Source organism: Camelus ferus, chromosome 33 (assembly GCF_009834535.1).
Source record: "Camelus ferus isolate YT-003-E chromosome 33, BCGSAC_Cfer_1.0, whole genome shotgun sequence".
Lineage (NCBI taxonomy): Eukaryota > Metazoa > Chordata > Mammalia > Artiodactyla > Camelidae > Camelus > Camelus ferus.
In genome coordinates this window covers 6,281,720-6,305,709 of record NC_045728.1, presented here as the reverse complement: position 1 = coordinate 6,305,709, position 23,990 = coordinate 6,281,720, and the positions used below count along the sequence as shown (strand labels likewise).

General features: G+C 54.4%; 1 long non-coding RNA gene across 1 annotated transcript; it reads right to left on the bottom strand.

Moving 5' to 3' along the window:
• Positions 1-5,473: 5,473 nt before the first annotated feature.
• LOC116661130 lies at positions 5,474-23,777 on the bottom strand. The gene is made up of 3 exons (XR_004316885.1): positions 23,034-23,777; positions 8,782-13,949; positions 5,474-7,399 (listed from the first exon to the last, which is right to left on the bottom strand). It is a non-coding gene; the product is annotated as an uncharacterized LOC116661130 (long non-coding RNA).
• Positions 23,778-23,990: the final 213 nt, after the last annotated feature.

Genomic DNA, 23,990 nt, shown 5'->3' with positions numbered 1-23,990 from the left:
TCTTCCTCTGTGAAATGAGGAAAGCAGTGCGTCCTCTGGAGAGCTGTGAGAACTAAAGGAACTACTGTCTGTAAGGGGCAGGTTGGAGGCGCTCAGTAAATGGTAGGGATTTTTGTTCTGGAGAAGGTAGGACCTCTGTTTGAGAATCTGCTTTTGTCCCCTAACCCCTCCCCTTGTTGGTCCTGACCGCCTCCTGTTCACCTCTCATTGCAACACCCCTTCCCGAGATGTCTGTGGACAAATCAAACCCTCCACACCATTCTCAAGGGCAAGATCTCCCAGTCCTCCGGGAAATGCAGTTCTGGGGTCGTTCTCCTGCTGTCAGCAGGCTCTGGAAGAGGCATTAGCCTCACAAGGCTTGATGTGGGAAGTTTTTACAGGTATCGCTCATCTGGCTGGCAGATGGAGCTTTGCTGCAAGACACAGCTCTGTCTTCCAGATGGGAGGGTGCCCGGGAGTCCCGAGGTGGAACTGGTTTCTCTCTGCTTGGAGCCAGGGTGGGGCATCCTCACGGGTCTGTCGCCTCCTTCCAAACCCCCGAGTCCTTGTGCCGACTTAGATGGAGCTGATTATATCTTTGTCCCCTCAAACCCACATTCCAGGAATCAACTGACCATTTGTCCATTGTCTCTACCACCCCTACAACCCCCCAACACACACACACACACACACACACACACACACACACACACACACACAATGATATTTCCAGAGGAGGACAGTACCTGATGACAGCAGTGGATACACCAGGGGAGAGTTTCTCCACCAGGGAAGACTTACATTCATTCCAACAGCCTCTAGGAAGTGAAACAGGATACAGTGGGCTTCTCAAGCCAGGGTGCCCTCCACACAGGAGCTTTCTCCCTGAAGGAAGGTGCAGGGAAGTAGCAGTGGCCTGTGGCTGGGTTCTTCTCTCCTGGGAACATGACATTTGATAGCAGCGGTCCCTAATTCTCCATCCCTGAGTCCCATCTCTGCCTTGACGGACTACACCTAACCCACGGGCAGCTGTTGTCCAGCCTTCTTTGGGTCGGGCTCCCTTCCGCATCACTTCTGGTGGAAGTGCTTTGGGTCACAAGGGGCAGAAACCTGGTCACATGTTCAGAGTGGATATGGGGACAGCTTCTGTAGGACAAAGAGATTTCAAATGGGTGAGGTATCGGGCCTCACAGGCTTTGCTTGTCTTGGGCTGCAGAGTGTCCGGCCCTGACCTGGGTCTGTGTGTTATTTGGTCTGCCCGTGGTTTTGCCACGTGGCCCTGACTCAAGTCCTCCCGAACAAGAAGTTTTAGTCTCGCTGCCTACAGCTAAACGGCTTCAGAGTCTGTGCTTTTTGATTTCAGACTCTCAGAGAGAAAAGCGGAGCGGCTGTGGTCCCGCCAGCGTCCCGCAGGCCTCGGGCATCTCCTCCTGGTCAAGCAAGCTGAGGAGGGAACACCAGGTACACAGCGGGTTTAAGGTAGCAGGGGCTGAGAGTTGGGGAACAAGCTCTCTGAGAAGCAGACTTACCCCTCCCAAGGGGTGTCTGCTCCCCCGTGTGTTTCTGGGGTTCACTGAAGGACAGGTAACATTGCTCCTCAAAGAATCCATCCATCCAGAAGTGGATCTTGAAAGCCGGGGAGGGGCGAGAGCTCCTCTGAAGCACTGTCACCTCCCTAGAGCTCCGGGCACAGGGTGAAATTTCTCAAAGAAGTGCTCAAGGAGATAGTGTCTTGTGGAAATAGCACTGGACTGGGAGTCAGGAGTCCCTGCCTCTGACCTCGGCTCTGCCACCAATCCATTGAATGGCCTCAGGAAACAGCCTTCACTCTCTGGTTCTTAGACTCCCCATTAGTTAAAAAATAAGTTTAGTAATAATAATAAATGAACAGTGTTGATTTACATAATCTTTAAGGTCCCTTCTAACCCCTTAGAATTCCCCAAACCCATCTCCTTGCCAGCCCTTCCCCCCAGCAATTTCCCAGAAATGCACAGAACAGAGCCCTTTGACCCACGACTTTGGTGGGGTCTCTGCCAGCTGCCTCTCTCCCGTGACAAAACACCCATTCCTGGGGACTGGCCCCTGGCCAGAAGCTTTCTGGCCTGGCCCTGCAGCCATCTGTAGGCAGGGTGCCCTACAGGGTGGGGTCAGGAATCCTCATTTCAAGAAGCAAATTTATTTCTGTGCTTTGGGGAAACTGAGGATAGAGCCTGAGCCCTTGCTCTCTGACCACAGCAGGGAGGGCACGCTGGGCGGCAAGGACTCATCCCACGGTGGGGAATGGGGGGGGGGTTCCAGCTGGGCCACTGGGGCCTGTGAGGACAGAGGAAGCTATAGGAGAGGGCAAGGGGGGAGAGTCACGTGGAGTCAGAGAGGCGAGCAGAAGACGTGGGTCCTGGGAGAGCATGGCGGGGCAATTGTTTGTGCCTTTTGGCAGGAAATGAATTAGATTCAAAGAATATGCAAAATGCTAGACTAATCAGCACCTGTTCACTTGGGAGCCCGCAGCACGGGGCCCGCGGCATCTGAGGTTGAGCCTGGCTTTGGGTCTCCCCAGGGGAGGAAGTACAGGACATTGAGATCTACTCGGGTGTTGAAAGAAGCACTGGTCCTAAGTGGGGTGGAGAGAAGGAAGGTGCCCTCGGCCGCCATTGCTCCTTCCTGGCCCCAAATGGTCTGTTACACACCCCCACTGAACCCCAGGCAGATGGCTGCAAATTCTGCAGGGGCCTCTGAGCATTCCCTTGGCTAATAGCCACATTCCAGAGCAGCATATGTTTCATCTCAAGCCCACAAGGTTTGCACTTCCAAGTGGAGCCCAAGAGAAAACCTTGGCTCGGCTGCAAACGTCTTAGGAGAGGTGGGGGTGAGGGGAGGCCCACGGGGAGGTGGGAGCTGTCACGGCGAAGGAACATTTGAGTTAACGCAAAGCTCGGTCCAAAATCGGTGACACCCTCATTCCTAACTCGAAACTCCGCAAGGCACCTACGCAGGAGACGGATGAGCAGCGCGGCTGCTTCCAGATCTTGTCCAAACGCCTCTCACGCGCCTGCGCGTTCCTCCAACCCCTGCCGTCAGGGCTGCCCCTCTGCCTCAGCACCTGCCCTCCCTGAACCGAGGGGTTGTAGCCCGGGGCTGTGTGGAGTGAGGAAGAAAAGGGAGTGAATCCTGATCTCTGTCTGCCCCTGAAAAAAATGCCTGGACCTCACCTCCCCTGGCCTCATCTCTCCACTCTGAGGGGTGAGCTCCCTTGGCCTTTGGATCACCAGATTTGGAGGGGTGTTCAGGAAGGATCCAGAGCTGGATGGAAAGAGACAGGAGGAGGAGAGCTGGGGAGAGACAAGAGATAGGGTGGGGGCAGAAACTCTGAAGGGAGGACACAGGCTGGCGGGCTGAAAGGAGAGAGGCGAGTCTCCTCCGGTGGGTGGGGAAGGAGGCATGGAGGGGGTCCTGGTCCTCAGGGGCTCTGCTCTGTGGTAAGCCAAGGGATTTCTGACAGCAAAGTAAACTGTGGTGTGCTGAGTTTACCCAGCTCCAATAAGCAGTGTTTTGAGTGTTTAATGTTTCCTTCCCACCGAATGGGTTGACAGGCACTGAACTGCAACCAGCCCCTTGCTGTCTTTTGGGGAAGTAAGGAGAGGGCTGTCAGCAAAGATGAGGTCCCTGATGCAGCCCAGGACGAGGAGATTTGGGTGGGAGCTGGGAAGTCCAGCCAACACAGTCCTGAAGCTCCCCATCAAGGACAAAGGGTCTGAACAAGTGACCCCTCTGTCCCACCTCTTCCCCTCATCACCCCCAGCCCAGTCCCTGCACCTGCAGCCATCCTGCCCCCTCCATCCCACCTCTTCCCCTCATCACCCCCAGCCCAGTCCCTGCACCTGCAGCCATCCTGCCCCCTCCATCCCACCTCTTCCCCTCATCACCCCCAGCCCAGTCCCTGCACCTGCAGCCATCCTGCCCCCTCCATCCCACCTCTTCCCCTCATCACCCCCAGCCCAGTCCCTGCACCTGCAGCCATCCTGCCCCCTCCATCCCACCTCTTCCCCTCATCACCCCCAGCCCAGTCCCTGCACCCGCAGCCATCCTGCCCCCTCCATCCCACCTCTTCCCCTCATCACCCCCAGCCCAGTCCCTGCACCCGCAGCCATCCTGCCCCCTCCATCCCACCTCTTCCCCTCATCACCCCCAGCCCAGTCCCTGCACCTGCAGCCATCCTGCCCTCTACCAGATCCGCTTGTTTCTCTCCTTGTGCTTTCTTTATTAAATGCCTGCCTAGGGGGCTACAGCGTCCAACCGCCGTGTGTATGCGGAGAGATGCAGAGGACATACAGACCACAAAATAAATCAGGAAGACACCAGGGCTCAGCACCCAAGAACAAAGTAAACTAACCCTGGCATGATGCCCAGTACCATGTGCCAGTGGGTTTTGTGCTAAGCATGGATGAATGGGTGGAAATATTAGGGAAAAATAGCTTTACTTCCCTTCGATCCAGGGAGGCTCCTGGGAAGAAACTGGCTTCTCAAACTTCCTTAAAATGAAATAGAGGAGAAAAGTTTGGACAGAAGGGCATTTCAGGGAGTGGAATGAACAGAAGCCCAAAGTGGTAGGTAAGAGAACCAGGTGGTGCATCCAGTAAGGGGAAGGAGCCAGGGTAGGAGAGGGAGGAGGTGGGGAAGGACAGAGTGGGCTCTGGGCACAGAGCCAGAGGTTGTCCCATGTGCACGGGGTTGGAGGTCACTCTGGACCTGCAGAACAAAGGGAGGTGGACAAGTGATGGAGAAGAGGATGGGGCCAATGGTACCAAGATGCAGCCCAGGCTGAGGACCAGGACTTGGGGTCCCCATTAAGCTGTAGGCATGAGGGAGGGAGTGTGAAATGTGCTTATACTATAAGGGCATGCTCAGCAAGGCCTGGAGCAGCCTGGGTGAGCAAGGTTAGAAAGGAAAAAAGCAGGAGGTGGTTCACTGCTCGGGAGCAAGGGGACTAGAGAGAGTTTGAGGATGTGGGTAATGGTGGTGTGTATGGAGGTGTGTGAACGTGATACAGCTTCCAGGATAATTGGACATTGACTCCGTCTAATTTAACTCAGACTCCTGAGCCTTAGTTTGTTCACCTCTGCAAAAGTATTTTAAAATACCCTGCCTAAAAGCAGGGAGGAGGAGTAGGTGAGGAGCTTCAGATGGGCTCCAAGGAGCACCAGGAGTCCTGGGAAGCCAGCAGAGGGCAAGGAGAGGAAGGAACTTGGCAGTGGGAGGGAGGATGCTCACAGCCAGCAGGGCCCATGTCTCACACCCCATCTCAACCAGAGCAGCTCCACATTATCTGCTGTGTTTGTTCATGCTTTTGTGTAAGATTTCCTGGAAAGAAAGGCTTACGGTTGCAAGCCTGTAAAAGAATCATTTGAAAACCACGAAGGTATAATTTCTCTTGGGAGTCCCTACCAGCTGTAAGAACTCTGATTCTAGGAAGGAACATGCAGTGAACACATGTACCAACTTTTGGGCACAGTTCCCAAATTCAGATATTCTGGCTTGCTGTCAGATCATTTGTTCTCATATTTTTTGTGCAGAAAAAAATATGATCAGCATAAGCTTCGTAACCCTCCCCTCTCTTCCTTTGGTTCTGGAGTGAGAGGAGCATCACGGATTCTACCACGCCTCCAGCTCATGCTCCTGGCAGACATCACAAGTCAATAATAACACTCTCATAATAACAACAACAACACAGTCTCGGGATCTGTCTAAACAGAGCACTCCAGGCGGCCACCCCCCATCGGGAAGGGTTGGTACATGATCTGGAATCTCTCTGCTAGCCCGGATTTGGTTGGTGTCTGGTTCCACGAGTGCCTGTCTAAAGGGACTGCCAGCATCGCTGCCCAAACCATGTCTTTCGTGGCCTCCTAGACCCATAGGACAAGGCGCTAGTCCGTAATTCCAACAGGACACGAGGGCTAGCCTTAACTTGGGAGGTGAGTGCTTCAAACTTGTCTGTTAGCCTCCTGGGCCCTGGAGGAAGACCTCTACAGCATAGGGGCAGTAGGGCCATTTCTCACACCTTGCAATCCATTCAAAGTCCAGGGACAGTTGACTTTGAACTCCAGCTTTACATCTTCAGACTGTCACCATCTGCTTATTCTCTACAGTTATCGAGAAAGAGACTCAGGAAAAACTTGAAATGGCTTTGAACTTGTTTGAAGGGCGCGCGTTTTAGAAAGGGGCTGAGACAGATTGGATTCCAAATCCTAAGGCTGGCTTGGGAGAGAGCAGTCTCCTCTGGGCGAGGGGTATGGGGAGGAGGAAGAAGAGAGCCTAGGAATGACTTGGGAAGGGGGCACCGGCAATAAAACAAGGCAAAAAAAGATTCAAATAGGGGGTGGGGAGACTTGATGGATGGTTTTCAACCTTTTAAATCAGCAGAACTGTCTTTTCAAAAGAAATCGGACACAGAATCCCAGGATGTGAAGTGGCGAAAGGGAGCTGCTCTACTCAGATGTGGTTCCCTCCTGGTCCTGCCCCTTCCTTCCCCTCCCTGGGCTCAGAGGAGTGCAGTTACTGCCTGGGGTCACCAGCGTGTTGGTTCCAGAGCGGCCGCTCCCCGTCCGCTCACTAACACAGCCGCTGCTTTGCTCCCTCCTCCTGCCCAGCGTCTGGAAGAGCGTCCGGCACGTGGAAGGCCCTCGGTAAGTATTTGTGAAATAAGCAGGTCCGCCACAACTCTGCTTTCCATAGGCTCCAGGCTTCGCAGTTTACAGAGCACTTTCGCCGGAGTTTTCTGAGCTGAATGTCGACCTTCCTGGGCCTCTCCTGTGAGCTGTCTCAGCGTGGACCAGCCCCTCTGGAGTTGAGGTTGGGGACAAACTGAGCATCAGCAGGTGTGATCTCCTGCCTCTCCGTCTCTGCGGGGCTCCAGATCCCAGAAACCAAGGCTTGCTCCGAGAAGCCTCATTCCCGCCCTTCCTTGGGCAGTGAGCAGTGATCCAGATTAGAGACCTTCCGATTCCTCTGTGCGGACCTTTAGCACAGACGCTTTGGAGGGGTCCCCGAGTGAAGAGTTCCAGCAGGAGGCAGGCGGTGTCCTCCGGGCCGGCCTGGGGAGAGAAGGCTGCATCATCTGCATCATCTGCACCCCGGCCCAGGCTCCCACCCTCGCATCCCCCACTCATCTTCTGGAAGAAGATATGTGTGTTCACTCTGGTTCCTCCAGGACCGGCTCCCTGTCCCTCGTGTAGACCTGCCAAGTTTGAGACAGGAGAACCGGCCAGGTTCCCCACGGGGAGCCCGGCGGGCGCATCCAGGCCTGGCTGGGCCTCCAGGTCGGCCTGCCTTGGCCCCGGGGTTTAATAAACTCCAAGAGAGGTTTTCAAAGGCCACTTGATCTTCCCCATCAGGCAGCCCCTGTCTCCCTTTCAGATCCGCGGGGCTGGAAAGAAAAAACCGCTCAGTGAACAAGGCGGCCAGAGAAAACCCAGCCGCGGGGCACCTTCTATGAATTTCTGATGAGCACACGGTCCTGACTCCCGGGTCCCAGCCCAGTGCAGTCAGGGATGTTAGTTTAAGTCATTTCGCACGGTTCACTGGCTCTCTGAGAGCCGCTTGTCTCCCGCCTGGCCCTCTCTAACAAGCTCTTTTTACTCGGGGCTTCTCTGAGCAGAGACCTCAAACAATAGCAGCTTTCAAGGGGCTCGGCCCTCCTCCGGCGGCTTGGCTCTGCTGCCCCCGCCCCGCTCTCCTCTCGTCCTGCTCTCGGGCCTCCCTGCGCTCGCCCACCTGAGCGTCCCAGCCCACGGCCTGACACAAAGCAGGTATTCAGGGAAAACTGCCCCTCCCTGCCATCCTTCCTTTCTTCCCTCTTCCTCCTCCACTGTCCTCACCCTTCCTCCCTGTGAGCCGGCGAACACTGAGTAAGAGCAGGCCGCTTTGTCACTAGACTGCTTTGTGACTGGCGCCCCCTGGAGTTGTGCAGTGCAGAGAGGCTAAGAGCATCTCATCCTAATACTCGAGGCCTGTCAGGCTCCTAAGCCCTCTTGAAACTTAGAGCAATTTCCTCCTCCCTTTAATCTGAGCTGAGAGCTGGCTTCCTCCACATTCGAGGCTGTGGACCTGCATCTCAGGCCCGGCCCTGGTGGCTGCTGGCGGAGCCTGAAGGAGGGAAGCCACGTGCAGTGCCTCTCACCTCACACCTGGAGCGTAGGGGCAGGGCCAATCTGGGCAGGCTCCGCCCCACACAGCAGGTGGGCATGTCGCCCATCAGCCAGGTGCTGTCTTCCCTGTTCCAGCTACATCCTCTCCGCTGACCCCTCTGTCGCCTAGGACAGCGAGGAGCCCACCTCCGGCCTTCCTCGTCCCTAGTCTCCTCGCTGGGTACCAAGTCTTCAGAAGAGACTCCAGAGGAAGAGGAGGCGTACTCACCAGTGGGTGAGAGTCATTTACATGTTAAACTGAACGTCTGGTCAAAACAAAGTTCCTATTGAGACAAGTCAGTATTTCAGCTTAATGAGAGTGTTGCCTTAACATTTGTATCCTTTCTTGGTGGCCTTTGGCGTGGGGAGCTCTGGAAGGCTTTGAGCGACTGTTCATGGAAGCTCCTCTCTGGGAGAAGCTCTGCCCCACTCCTACGGCACCTGCCAGCAATTAAAGGTCCCCTCCCCAGCGACCTGGGCACCACCTTCAGGGCCCAAGGTCTCTCCTTTCAAGAGTCCTAAGCAGTGGGGCTGTATGTGTCTCACCCCTCAGCCCCCACCTTCCTTGCCTCTCCCTGCTTTTCACATCAGTCACGTCCCTACCCCCAGGTTAATTACCCACCTCCTTCAGGAAGTGAAGTCTGACCAGGAGTGAGTCCAGCTGAAAGAACCTGGAGCGGGGTGCGCAGGCCCCAGATCTCAGCTCTGCTGACTGGCTCTGTGACTGTAGCAAGGCTCTTCCGTTCTCCACCATCACTTCCTGGTGACAGGGTTGGCTGGACCAGTACTTCCTGGAGTTTAATCCCCAGGTGTCCTAGGATCAGAATCCTCTGGACGACTCCAAGTTAAAATACAGGCTCATAGTCTCCACCCAGATCATGGAAGCAGGGATTCTGGGGGTGAGGCAGGGCCCACATTTTAACACATGCTCCATGTGTGCCTTGGGCCCACTAAGGGAGAGAACCACTGTCCTGATCTGTTCCAAACAAAGCTTCCACTGAGAATCCATCTATGTACTCAAGCTATCTTTGGGGCGGATTTTCTAAGAACTGAAAGATCTTTGCACGGGCTCGTTGCAAGGCCCTGGGAGGGGCCCTGGTAACTCTGTATTCATACTTGTGAGTTCTTTTACTTAAAGAGAGCCTAACCGCCACATAATAAACGATCAGGCCCCCAAAGACCCGGCCTGGCCCCTGGCTGAGCTAGTTGACTGGTGACTTTTTATAGGGTCTTAAGCCTTTGTCACACCCTCCGTCTGGTGACAGGCCGTCTCCAGTTTCTCTTACATCCCTCACCCCTCGTACAATCCAACGTTCTTTGCCCAGTGAGAGCTATAACGCAACTCTAACAGTCACTGTGGTCATCCCAGAGGTCAAACTCCCATGACCGTCATGGCCAGAGGTAGAAAGGATTCCAGAAACAGAGAGCTGTGTCCCAGGCTGGCTGTTGCCTCCAAACCTGGGCTTTAATTGTCAAAGTAGACTCATTTCCACGTGTTGGAACAGGGTCAGAAGGAGCCAGGTGGAGAAAGGCGGACCCAGATTTTAAGCTAATCAGCCATTCTTCACATCAGACCAGACGTGAGGTCAGATCTTTACTTGGTCTTCATCATTGAGCCATGCCGGAGCTGAGACTTCTCTGTCGTGAGCGGCGGATGACACTGCACCCCAGGGCCATGGAGAGGGTGGCTGAGGCTTTGGAACTAAAGCCCTTTCATAGCCCATAAGGACGAACCAGTTGTGAGATGTTGCTAATCGGGCGATGCTTAGGCAGAGAGGCCTTGATACAATCCATGGTCAAAGAGTTTGGGATATTTAACGTCATCAGTTGTGCCCAGACTCTTCCAGGGCAGCTGTGTTGCAGGAGGGATCAAGGCCCCCACTGGCTAAGCTCCCAGGGGTAAGATTCCTGCCCAGAATGGCCCACCACTCCTCACCACTGGCACCAAACACACGTCCTGTCCTGCGCTGCTCACCGCCCTTTGACGGGGGTCAAGGAGCTGGGCAGAGAAGCAGAGGAGGGGGAGCAGGAAGTGGGTGGGGAAGCTCTCCTCCCCCCTGCCCCCGGCAGCCCTTGGCAAATCAGGGGAAGAAGGAGGAAGAGGAGGAAGCCACATCTGGTTTGAGTGAGGTTCCCAGCAGGGAGAGCAGGGCCCTGGGACAGCAGAGGAGAGGGTCCGGAGTTGGGGAGGAAGGGAAGCAGGGAGAGCTGGCAGGGGCCCCGCCAATCTGGGAGAAGAGAGGGAAAGTGGTTGGGGCTGGGGGAAAGCAAATAAACAGAGCGGTTGAGACAGTAATAATGAAGAGAAGAGTCATTGAAGTGAAGAAGGGAGATTGTGTCACACCCAAGACAAACAGAAAATAAACGGCCAGTAGATCTACGCTACAGATGTTTGGCACCAAGGCATGACAGATTAAAGATGCATGGAGGATGCCTCAGCCGACCGGGCCTCCACCAGCAGCAGCTGGAGAGCAGGTGGAGAGGAGCCCCCGCCAAAGGCCTCCATGGCTGGAGGGGCGCCAGCCCCAGAGACCATTTCGCCCTCCTCCAGCCTGATCCCAGCAGGGCATCTGCACCGGCTGGGAGAAGTCGAAGAGGGACGCCCTCCTTCCCCGGCCAGGCTGGGTCCCCGGGCAGGGCAGTCTCCTACTTCCCAGCCACAGCTCCCTCCCTGCAAGACAGACCTGGAGTCCCCCAGTAACCAGATGAAGTTCTTCAAGTGGCCTCAAGGAAACTCGTGCTGCCCTCCTACTGGTCGGTCACCAGTTTGCCACATGCTCATTGTAATGATGTCAGGGACTCAATTTTTTTCCTTCCTGGCATCTCAGGCTTCTTGAGCTGAACTTTGACCTGTACCAGTGGGCAGGGGGCGCTCAGTGTGCAGGGCGTTCACTCCTTAACTTACTCAACAGTCTGCTTCGTCTGCCTGGCACTGTAGTAGGGACCTCAGGGGTTACAAAGATGGACAAGATGCCATCCTTCCCTAAAGGGATTTACAATCCAGGGATAAAGAAAATTCTATTTTTGGAGTGCTTATGTCCTAGAAAGCACTCTGCTAGGCGCCTTGGAGAGGTCTACCTTACATATTCCTTACAGTAGCCCCGTTTGGTAGATATTATTCCTTTATTGTTCTTACAGAGGAGGAGGCTGAGGACTACAGAGATTCAGAACTTTTTCTACGGTCACAAAGCCAGGAAAGGGATCATCAGGTCTTCAGACCTAGGTTCATCTGATCCCAAAGCCCAATGCTCTCTCCCTGACACCACATACAACCATAAGGTGGGGCAGAATTCAACAACTGCCAGATAAAATCTCCCAAAAAATCAAATCATACTCTCAAAAGACACAAGAAAGAAGAAATCTCCCGTCTCACGTCCACCCCTGCTCCCTGCCCCTATTAATTGGAACCAAACTTCATCTTTCTGTTCTGCGCACCAGCAGGAAGGAGCCAGCACATCCTATCCGCAGCCAGGGCCAAGTGCCTGCAGGTGTCTGAGGAATGCTAATGGCCATGAATTGGGGGAGGGTCTGCACGAGGCTCTTCTCTCACATTTGCTTCCCATTAAGCCTGCTCCCCTTCCTCACCAGACCCGCCCACCCCCTCCAGCAACACACAGCTTTCATGAGCCAATTACCACGGGCAGGTTTTTCTGTTCCTCTGAAGCCACTGGCCCCGCTAACAAGGCACAGATGCAGCGGGGCCAGCCCCTGCTGTCCACTTCAGAGCAGGGGCTTTCTATTTCCCAAAGGACACCAAGGAGACAGGAGGAAGGTTTGATAGTCCAATTTCAGCCCAGCCCCAAGAAGCGGGGAGGCTCAAAGGGCAAGATGGTTATGAGTGATCTCAGAAAAAGACCTTCTTCCCAGGGCTGTGGAATCGTGGTGGATCTCAGAGACAGAGCAGGGGACCCAAACAGGAGGATCAAAGGCCAGGCTGAAGTGAAGACACAGAGCAGGGGAGGGTCCCCTGAAACCCTCAGGTAACAAACAGGTGTCCAGAGTCTAGGTAACTTAATTCAAAACAAGTTGTGTTAAAACTTGTTCAGAAACTAGTCCAACAGGCTGGAATCTCATGTGTTCCTAGTACTTCTTAGATCTCCTTGACAGCCTCAACATATTCTCTGCCTCTTAAGATTCTGCTCAGCCTTCAAGCCCCAGTGATCCATGAACTTTCTGACATTCCTGGGTAAAATTATACACTTGCTTGTGCTTCTTTGAATCCAGTTTCCCTGCAACTTATCTGAACGTGGGTTTGTTTTTGTGGGTCCTTCTCAGAACTCCGAACATTTCTTTAATCTCAGGATGAATGTCTCCCATCCATTAGGGAAAATGGAGCGTTGCCAGTCCCCCATTCTCTCTGTTCTTCTCCTTCTGCATCTCTCTGGAAGGAAGACCTTCCTTCTGGAAGGAAGTTTGGACCTTCTTGTTTTGCCCTCCAGGTCTCTTAGCTTCTCTTTCGTGTTTTCTCTCTCCTTACCTTCCTGTGCTGCTTTGGGGGGCAATTTCCCTGATCTGCATTTCAGTTCACTAAATCTCTGTTCAGCTTTGTCTAACCTGATGTTTGACACATCCACTGAGCTTTTATTTCAATGACCTTTTATTTTTTCCATTTCTGGAAAGTTCCATTTGGTTCTTTTTACAAATTTCTCTGTTCTCTTTCAAAATAGCCTATCCTTTCTTTATGGGTTTTTTTTTTTTTTTTTTTGCCTTTTTAATCATTTTAAACACAGTTATTTTAAAGTCCCTTTCAGACTGCTGTATTATTGTATGTTATTAGAATGCTAAACTAGTCTGCTCTGTTTGCTGACTTTCGCTAACGGCACATCATTTCCTTATGTGGTTTGCAATTTTTTTTTTAATCTTTGGTGCAGCTTCAAAGGGGATTATATTTTGCTGTGAGAATGCTGTTGCTCTGGGGCACATTCTTCCAGAACAGTCTTGCACTTCCTCCTCTTGATATCCCATGAGTTTTGCTGGTCTGGAACCTATTTTTACATTAATTTCTCAGCTTGGGAATTCCAACTGTGGAAATCCAGACACCCCAGCCACATATGGTTTGGGCCTGGAGCTTCTTTTCTTCACTGGAGACTTTTTTCTGTTCAGAGCGCCAGGCAGCACAAGCTTAGCTGTCACTGTCCTGAGGCTGTGAGGGATACGAGTCTCTAGTCCTGACTCCTCTGAGGATGCATCCCTCAGTGTCCGAGCTTTTGCAGAGGTGTTGATTTCTGCCTGCCTCTTATAAACTAGAGATCAAGTCATCTGCCCCCATGCTGGCATCAAAACCATAGTCCCTAACACCTAGGGCTGCATCTAATCTAGTATCCCCCATGGCACCAGCTTGTGGAAGATATCATTTAGATTTTAAGCTCTATGTTTACCGACTGGTAACTCTCATTGTGCTCAGCATTCTAGGTCATGAGTTTTTGCAAACATAGCCAGTCCTTGAGAAGCCTGCCTAATTCATCCCTGTAATGCCTAGCACAGTGCTCTGCCACAAGCCTCCTTACGTATTCACCCAAACAGACAAAACCCTGAGGCACCTACACATGACCCCTCCATCTATGCAGAACCCCGAAAGCCAGAGGCATGCGAGGCGAACATGGAAGGAGGATTGCATAAGTGAGCACTGGTCCTGGAGCAGGACACTTCACTGCTCTCTTCCAAGCTACGCTTCTTTCCTAGGAGGTAGTGAAGGTAGAGATTTGGACCAAGAGTGAGACCTAGTTGTCGTCCAATCTCAGGCACTTGTGGAAAAGTCACATCATCTGGCTGGGGCATCCGATTCTGCATCTGTAAAACAGGAAGAGGAATGATCTGGACCACCTCCAAGGTCCCCTTCAGGTCTGACAGCACTGGCGGCTGCAAGGTAAGAACACAAACTGGATAAAACAGTCAGGCTCACACGCAGGTGTCCCCCAGATTTCCCCTGCCCCAGATCACCCCCTGGAGTTTCTGTCTCCCTGCTGCCTCTCTTTCCTCTGGTGCCCAAGCCTCTCCTTCCCACTCAGCCTCCTTTCACCATTCCCTGCTGCTTTGCCAATCTCCCTGCCTGGGAAGCCTTGGTCCCATGTCTGTGGCTTAAGAGATGGGGGAAGGAGGCTGCACTGGCAATTAGTGTCCCCTCCAGCAGAGGTGAGCCTCAGTTGAGGATCATAGGGGAAAGCAGATGACAGGGTGACCCGGCACCTGGATGCGCAAAAGCCCCGTCTGCCTCCAGCTTTAGGGGTTTCCTGAGCCTGGGGCTGGGGATCCTGCATCTTAATGAGCCTCTTGAGCTGGTTCAGAAACAATGAATCAAATCCAGCTGGAAGCTGCCCTCCGACCTAGCTAATGACTTGTTTATTGTCGGAGCAGCAGAGCGTCATGTCAGGGAATTTCAAAGTGTCACTAATTGGCAGAGGGCCAGTAAATAGCACCATATAAATCTGAAGGTGCTTCCACTGGGGCTGAGGACTGTGGAGCAGATACAGAAGAGGCAGAGGAAGAGGGTGCTGCCAGGGTCCTGGCTGCGGGCTGTAGCATCTTACCAGCTGCTGCGGCTGCTGCCCTGGGTCTCTGCTACCCTGGGGAGGTTGGAGTGTTTGCCCGTGACAGGGAAAGGAAAGAAAAGGCCCTATGATGGCCCTGGTACACTTGTGACATTATCTTGCATGTCCCCAACCTTCAGATGCCTGGCTCCCCACTGTGCAATGGGCGGAGAGGCCTTCTTTCTGAGGAAGGGACTGAAGGTCTCATTTGAGGGGAGATCGATGGGGCCCCGTGGGTCCCTGTTATCTGTCACACAGAAGTGTTCTGCTTACAGAAGAACCTTGGCCAGACCCTTCCTCCAGTGGGCCTCTTAGGGACAGAGCGGGGAGGACCAGGGAAGAATGACAGGGAGGATGAAAAGAGCCTCTTCTCACTCAGCAGAGCCTGCGAGCTCCTGCTGGAAGCAGGACCAGATGACAAACCGGAGATGGCAGGTCAGTGAAGGCAGGGGATGCTCCTTCCACGGCCACCCCAGCTCCTCTTACATCACAGCCTCACTGCCTGCAGATGTAAGCCAGTGGGTGACTTGGAGACGAGGCAGGCAAGAGTGAAGGAGAAAGGAGGAAGGGCTTCTAGTGGGAGGTAACAGACACGAGGTGAGCGTTGCAGAGATTACCCTGCTCACAGCTGGATGCTCCTGCAAAGCACTCCAACGGCCCTCCAAGCACTGGTCCCGATGCCTGTCCCCAGGGGCCGAGGGCTGATTCCTTGGGGTCTGGGGGTGATGGGCCCAAGGTTAAGTTTGGCCCCTAAAGTTAGGCCAAGCCTAATGCCAGCTAAGTTTAAGACCCCTTTTTTGGGAAGGAGGTAATTCGGTTTATTTATTTATTTTTAGAGGCGAGACTGAGGATTGAACCCAGGACCTCCTGCATGCTAAGCATGTGCTCTCCCCGCTAAGTTTATGACCTTGACATCAAGAAGCCACGTAGGGAATGGTAGGAAGGCAAAATCTGTGCACTGGAGAGCTGACCAGAAGTCCGAGGACACCTGTGGTCCCACAAGGAGAGCTAGCCCTTCCCAAATGTATTGGGTGGCCGTTAGGGCGAATGGCGCGGCTGAGACCCTGGCCCCACCCAGCTGATCTCTCTCAGATGCTTCCATTATTGCAACCCCTACCCGACTGATGGGAAACTGAGGTTCAAAGAATCAGGACCTATCAGAGCCTGTCGATGAGGCCCTGAGGGCTAAAAGCTAATCACTCATTCACTCATGCATCACAAGCATGGATGGAGAGCTTCTGATGTTCTGGGCTCCAGGTCAGGATCTCTAGAATTAGTGTGAGCCTTGGTCGTCAGTCTTCTGGGGACTTCAAAGCTAATAGTGGGGCCTAGCATCCAAATGGCTAAAGGTAATATAAAACAGGCCGGAGGAAAGAGCTAGGATAGAGAAACCAGAAAAAAAATATGTGAAAGGATGGGGAGGTGAATTCTGATCCCGTCAGAACAAAGAGGACTTCACGGAGGGGTGGAACTTGAGCTAAACCTTGAAGAAAAGCCAGACTGTTAACAAAATATAACCTGCCAAGGAAATCACTCCAGACAGATCCACGTGACCCCCCTGGGGCCTTGGACCCTCTACCCTCAGGGTGCCACACCACTCTCCCCTCTGAAGAACGCCTCCTAAGTGAGCCCACTGCCCAGCCCAGACAGCTGAACCCCTCAAGGTTCAAGGATTAAGAAAGCTGGAGGAATTTCTATCCCAACACGTCTCCTTTTATATGTTTCTGAAATTTAATTTTTAAATTTTGTACATTTTTTAGAAGTTTTATGTGATGTACACATAGAATAAAGGAATCAAGAAGACCTGGGATGGCAAGTATTCCTCCCAGCCCTGCGGGTGGTCACTGCGGTCCCCTCCCCGGTCCTGATATTCCCAGGGCCTTGGAGCTCCTTTCAGAGACTTCCTACCTGCACGTCTTCTTTAGAAAGAGAAAAACCTTTCTCCACTGAAACAAACTTTCTGGGCTGATTGGGGACTTCACTGCTCGGGGGCTAGAGGGAAAAGCACAGAATCCCAGGCACCGGCCCTGGATGTGCAGGACAGGAAACTCCTCCCTCAGACTCTGCATACAGACCCTCGTGGTTTGTTTTTGCGGTAACAGCGAGCCTTGTGTGTGTTGTGGGAATTCTCTGTCGTCATGCTCACAGAAGCCTCATGGTCGGCATTGCTTTCATTGCCCCCATTTTCCAGATATAGAAACGGAGGCTCAGAAATATTTCCCTGTCACCCAGCTAGTAAGTAGCAATAGTAGGATTGGAACCCAGGACTGCCTGACCACACATCTTTGACTCCATACCACTACACAATTGTTTCTAGAAGGGGGAAGTGGGAAGCACTTTGGATTTCGCAGACTGAAGTTGGGGGTGGGGGCGAACAGAGAAGAGCCTAAAATCCAGGCTCCACTCAGCTGACCAGGGAGAAATCTGCCTGCAAAGGGCATTCCAAGTGTCCCTATGAGATTTCTCTTGCCCAGCTCAGGTTTTGCACTGGATTTTAGGAAGGGAGCGAGCTGTGTGCAGGAACAGAATGCGTGGACGCAGAGAAATACCTCCTGGGTAACCCAAGTGTACGGTGGGTGAATGCTGCGAGGAATCTTAGGAAAGAAGGCCAGAGCCGGCTTTTAGGAAGAAGACATTAGAGACGCACCAGCCCTGTATCTGATCCCACAGCAGCTGCCTCCTTGGGTCCGGAGAAGACCTAGGTAGTCCCCCCGTGGCCACTTTGCACTAGTGACAGGGAGAAAGGCCCTGGTCAATCTGAGGACATACGGCAGTGTTTCCAGGGCCTCGGAGGGGCCTTTGGGCCGACAGGCTTCCAGAAGGAGCTCAGGCCATCACGCTGGACAGAAATGATTGTGCTAATAAGGAGAGGGGTGGCCTGCAAGGGCCCCGTCTTGGCCCCAAGCCTCCAGTTAATGAGACTTCACAGGGAGAAAAAGCCTCTAGGGTGAGGGGGGTGGGGCCGGAGGGGCAGAGGAACCGCTGGAGGCCAGCGATGGCTGAGGCTGTTTGTTAGGAGACAAAGAAAGGACTTTGCTCCCTGCACTGAGGTCAAAATCAAGGTATCCCTGGGAAATGGCAGGGGAATTTATGAAGTGAGGAGGCAGCCGGTTTGACAGCTGTCTGCTGGCCTCTGCCCCAACCCTGTTGCCTCAGCCCTGAACCATCCTGGAGAATGTTCACCTCGAGGAAACAAGATTCTTGCCCTAGGATGCCAGGCCGCTGGAAGGCTTCTGGGAGACGCCGCGCACGCCCCGGGGTGCAGGTTCAGGTCGGAAAGGGAGAAGACACAGACGGCTACTCCCGGGTTCCCGCAGAGCTCTCCTGGCTTCCCACCGCCCTCCAGCTCCGAGACGCAGCGCAGCTCCTACCTCTGAGGACAGGAAACTGGGTCTCCGTTTTGTGACCATGAGGCAAGAATAGATGGGACTGCCCCCCGGCCCCCTTCATCCCCACCCCGCAATTCTCAGACATATAAGGGGGAGGGGTGCAGAGCCTGTACGGGAGAGATGGACTCTCAGGGACTGAGCCGGACGGAATTCAGCACCGCATTTGTGGCACAGGAGAAACAGGTGGGAGGAGAGACATGATTTACATCCAAAAATGTCAATTTAGACACCTCGGTTTTATAAGTGGTCAGGTTTCCCTGGAAACCAGGTTCCTCTTTTTTTAATGAAAGGAAGTTGTGTGTGTGTGGGGGGGGTTGTAGGTGGAGGAGGCTGACAAGAAAGGTAATATCTGCTCTGCCTGTAGACTGCCTTTGGACCCCATCCCTCCCCAACACAGGCACCCTGACACCCACACAAAAGGCAGGCACTTTAGTCCCTTAGGAAACCTGGAAACACAACTCAAGATGGTTCTCTCTGGCCATGTTCCCCTAGAATGTCCCTTAGTCTCGTCCCCACATGGAACCTGTCCTTTCTCTCTTCCCACCAGACACCCACCTCCCATCACCAGCCCCTCCTACAGCCCCGTCCCCAGGCCCGCCCCTGTGGACATTTTGTCTGCCAGCGCCCCCTCCGCCCTCAGGCTGACCTTGCTCTGGAGAGCCTAGGCCCCAACCCCCAGCAGGTCGGCCAGAGCTGCTGCCAGCACCCATCCATCAGGCTCAGCATGACCCCCTCCCCGCTGCACCCCCCCCAGCCTATGGATGTCAGCTCCACCATCAAAGGGCCACCTGGGGGGACTCCCAGGGGCTACCTGCCGCCAGTCCCCCCTGCAGCCCCTTCGGTGTGACAGCTACTGGGCAGAGGAAAGCTATGACTCCTCCCCTCCCATCCTCCTTTTTCTGAGGCTGATGGCCCCCCTCCCACCTGGTGACCTGCTGGGACCTACAGAGGCCAAAGCTTCCAGTCAGAGATAAAAAATGCCTGGCTATTAACTGAAACACAATAAAGGGCCAATCTGCATGTTATTTACATAACCAGTTAATGCCAAAAGGGACTGAGTGCCCCCATCCCCACTGCTGCCTTCCTCAGGGCCCTGATCCCCAACCTTTTCTCCCCAGGGCTGTCCCACCCTCTCCCCCACCCCGCAGAGTGGACTCCGCCTGACTCTAAACTCCAGTGTCCCTTTCTATTCCTGCCCTCCCTCTGGTTAGGGGCCTGTTCCCGGTACCCTCGTGGGTGACTGGGGTCCAGTGCCTGTCTGTGCCCAGCCTCTGGAGGGTTTTTTCAGTCCTCTATCCCCAGGGAAAGCCCTGTCCCAGCTGACCGGCCTCTCCCCAGTCTCCGCCCCTACAGACCTGCTCTGTTTGTGCAGGAGCAGAGGACATAAAGGGAGGCTGGTGTTCCTGCAGCTGGGCGTGTTTGGGCTCCGGCAGGGGTGAGGGGAGGGCAGCAGGGCAGGTCCAGGGAGTGGAGGAGGGTGAGGTGGTGGGGAGGGCAGCAGCAAGATGCATGGGGCCCAGCAGTCACAGCTCACATGCGATTTTCCTCCCAGTCGTGTCCTCTGCTCCAAGCCTGTGGGCCTTGGAGTCAGAAGCTTCCAGGTCTCTAACAGGCTTCAGTTTATACACAAACAGTTGCATTTTCCTCCTACTGTTTACTGCATGGGGAGCCGGCCTCAGCATCCTCCCAGCCCCACTTGGCCTCAGTCGTGGGTTTTAAATGCGCTCGGTGGGTCTGGGAGAGCGAGACAGCAAGCACAGTCCGTGAATGCGGAGCATCCTAGGTGGGGCCCCAAACTCTGGGCTCTATTGTTCAGCCTCCTCCTCTGTTCCCCCATCTCTCTAGACCTTGGATTCCCTCCAACGCCCCTCACTGATAAACACACCCAGGCAGAGGGATAAAGACTTAAAGAATGAGGCAGAGTCAGTCAGAGCATTTGTCAGGCAAAGGAGCCACACGTGACATGCCCTAGGGCCTGCGAGTGTTGTCACCTCCATTGGAGGTCAGGTACCGCATGGCCCCTGCCCCTCCCACACCCCAGTCACCAGGGCCACTACAAACACCCTGTGCCCTGGGGCTGCTGCAGACGGGACAGACTCAGCCCCTCTTGTGAGGAACTGAGGAAGTTCAGAGCCCTGCAGTCCTGGCCACCCCGTCACCCAGAGGGCAGCAGGGGTGGTGGCTCCCTGTCCAAAGCGGGGCCAACCTTGCCTCTTCTGATCTCTGGGCTGCGGTAGCTGAGGGAAGCGACGTCACCCGCCCCCACCCCCGTCACCCCCTCCAGCCCTAGGTAGGCCCCTTTGGAGAGGTGGCAGTAGGGCTGCTGGAGTATTTCCCTCAGGGCTGGAACCAGGAGGCAGATCCCTGGCTCCCGAGCCACCCAGCATCTCTGTGCCTCAGCTCCCTCTTACAATCAACAGAGGACCCCATGCCATGGCTGCGGCCAGGGCTCAGTGAGCTACCCACGCGGAGCCCTTGCCCAGCGCACAGCACAGGCCGGGCCCGGGGCCGCACGCGGAGAGGGGCCCAGGGCCCGAGACGGCGCTGCTCTTCCATCCTCACACTGCTCCTGACTGAGTCACCGCCAGCGATCGCGTGTCTCTCTTCACAAGCCTCCTTCAGAGTAAAAGGTAGAAGAACCAAATTTCCTGTCTCTAGCCTAGGCTGAAAGCCCCTGCCCCTCACTTTTGATCACATAAGGTAGGAAGTAAGGAGGAGCATGGGCTTTGGAGCAGACAAACCGCGGTCAAATCCCAGTTCTGCCTGGAGCTGGATGTGTGGCCTTAAAAAAGTGATTTATATGATCTAATTGTCCTCGGCTCACAGATCACATCCAGTGGTGCCTGTCTCGCCGGGTGAGCCCCTGGCACATGACTACACCTGATGCCAGCAGACCCCGTGGGGTGCCACCCAGGGCAGGTCCCCCAGCATCTCCAAGTCAGGGGCTTCTCTCGAATCCACTCAGATAATAAGCAGTAATGTTCACAGGGTCCTCAGAGCGATGGGCAGGAACAGGGGACACTCAGAGAAAGTCGGATGGCACATCTCAGGGCTCAATAAATCACCCATGGGGCCAGCTGAGCGCCCTGCAAGGTGGGTTCTGCTGTCACTACTGTTCTGACAAGAGCATCTCTGTCACATGCCCAAGGGCCAAGGGCCCTCCACAGAAGCCTTCTCACCGTCCCCTGCCATGTGGACCCCCCCCCAAACCTGCACACCCTCCCCTCCCACTGGGCACAAGTGCGGTTCATCACAGCTCCCGACACCCAGACTGGGGCCCAGAGCGAACAGCACCTTCCTGGGGGACGCCCGGTGGACGGCAGCCAGGACGGCTGGCAGCCAGTCGCCCCGACCCTTTCTCTGCAGGGGGGGAGGCAAGAGGGAGGGGCAGTCTGGGGAGAAAACAAACTTCAGACTCATTATCCCAGCCCTGCTCTCTGCTCTCGGAACAATTAAAGGGCTCTAATCCGGAGTGAAAAGCAAGCACAGCTCCCCTCTTGTCCCCGGCTTCCCATAATCAGGGCTGTGGGCCCCGGCTCCTGTTTTCAATACAAATATTCAATTAAACGTTCCTGGACGTTCCAGTAATTGGGTCCCTAAGGGGGAGGTTCCCACAGAGGGAGTGAGACCCAGGAGGCACAGACAGAGAGCCACAGGCAGATTCGCCCTAATGGTCAAGAAACGTTTTTCTAGAACTTTGTGCCCATGACATGGTCTGGTGTCCTCTGAATTGGCCTGAGAGAGGAAATGAATCTTCAAGAACAAGCCGTGGACCTGCCTGGACCTGCCTGGACCTTCCACAGACTCGGTGACTTTCTGCATTGTCCACACCTCAGCAGCCTTCTCCAGCCAGCAGCTCTCGTCCCTCAGAGCCAACGTCCCCTCCAGGTTTCAGTGAAAACACTGCAGTCCAGCTCCACTGCTAAATCCTGTAAGACGCCGTCCACATCTGTCATTCCTTCCCTGCAGTTGCTTATCTGAAGTACCTTCAAAAGCAGAAGTGCACTGAGACCAGAGAGGAGAAACATCTGGTCCAAGGTCACCTTACAAGTTAAGGCCCGAGCCGGACCAGCCCCCAGGGCTGCTGGTGCCCTCTGGGTTACTTCCACCCTGTTAACTCCAGTCAAGCCTGGGACGCAGGGATGTCTGGGTTCCACCCCAGCCCCACGGCCCACCTGCTGTAACACAAAGGAGAGAAATCTCCCTCCTCTGACGACTTCCAGGAATCAGTTTCCTCCATCAGAAACTTTGTCCTGCAAATTCTGAGGGCACTTAGAGACACCAGGACTCAAGGAGGAAGAAGGAAGATCTGGCACAAGGAGGTTTTTAGAACATGGGGAAGGGGTAGGGGTTAATAGTCCCCTTTCTTTTTTCTTTCTTTCTTTCTTCTTAATTTTTGGTTCCATCTTAAAAAGTCAAGTGACAAGCCAGACTGGGAGGTGGGGGAGTGGTGGTGAGGGAAAGGGAGGAGACTCAAGGAGGAGGCCAGCTGGCCCTCCTAATTACAAGCCTCAAAGCCCTCCTGACAGACCCGCCTGACAGTGCGGGGCTGACTCCCCTTATCCCAGCACGAGCTGCGCCTGGAGGTCTCTGCTCGTGACCTCTAGTCAAAGGACAAGGTTGACTGGAAAAGGAAGCGATGAGGGGAGGGCCTGGGAGCCCCCTTATCAGAGTGGAAGGCAGACTCCCGGATGGCTGGCTGGACCTGGTGGGAGATGCGTCCCCTGGGGTGGGGCCACACAAAGAATGGGTGGACCTGGGTGCCGGGGCCTCCCCTTAAGGAAAGGTGACTGTAGGTAGATTTCACCTAAACTCTTCCTGTTTTGATGGCTGCCTGGGACCTCTCCACACTTAACCTCTCAGACCTTCCCCCAAAGGCTGGGTCACCATCTCTCCATTGCAGCGACCCCAAGTCTCAGAAGGACTTGAGGGCTATGGCTCAGCCCTGAGATGCTCACCCATCGTAACCAGAGCAGGTCCACGGCCTCGGCCAGGCGGTAGAGGCTGTCCCACTGGAGCCAGGAGTCAATGTGTAAAGTCCTCTGGGAGGGAGGGCGGGCAGCTGGGAGACGCTCCCCATGGCAGGGAGCCCAGGAGGCCGTCGCTGAGCCAGGAGCTTCCAAGGGAGTCTGGCTTTGGGATTTACGAGTCTCTTGTTCCCATTAAAAAAAGACTCTAGGCCTCAAGTGCTCTGGAGAGCATCGTCCCCTGGAGCCAAGACACAAGGCAGGAAGAAGGCTGCCTTTCTTGAGAGGTACCGTCCTCTCCCCCTCTGAGGCCAGGTTCAGGGCTCCCTGCCTCCCTTGTCTCAGCCCGGGGCTTGGAACTTCTCTTGTTATGATTTAGGACAAAGGGCATGCAGGAGAGAGGGAAAGGGCTCTGTCTCCTTGGCCTTGAGCCCAAGAAGGAGGGTCAAGTTCTTGAAAAGAGGCAGTGATGGTCAGATGTGCTGAGAATCTCAGGCCATCTGACTCGGGACTGGAAACGTCACTATTTGTAGCCTTGCTGTTCTCGCAGGATCACATTTCTCAGTGACTCCAGACGTGTATCCTCTGTGACCCACATTGTGCTGATAACTCCTCTCCCTCTACAGATCCCTTCTCCATTTCCTGCATTAGATGTGGGTACCGCGTAAATCCTTTGATTGAGGGTCCACTTAAATCCCAATGTGGGCATCAGATTGTCAGACAGAAGACACTGAACTCTACAGTGTCCAGCACGGGCAGCGCACAGACAAACACTGACCGCGGCTGCTGCTTCTAATTTATCTTGTTTTTGTTGAAGTCTTTTGGCTGTCGCTCCTTCTTGGGAACAGTCCCAGGATGACTGTGACTCAAAGGGAAGAGATGAGGGGCCTGGACAATGAGTTCCATGAGGAAATGTGCTGTGTTAGCAGAGGGAAGAGAGCCATCCTA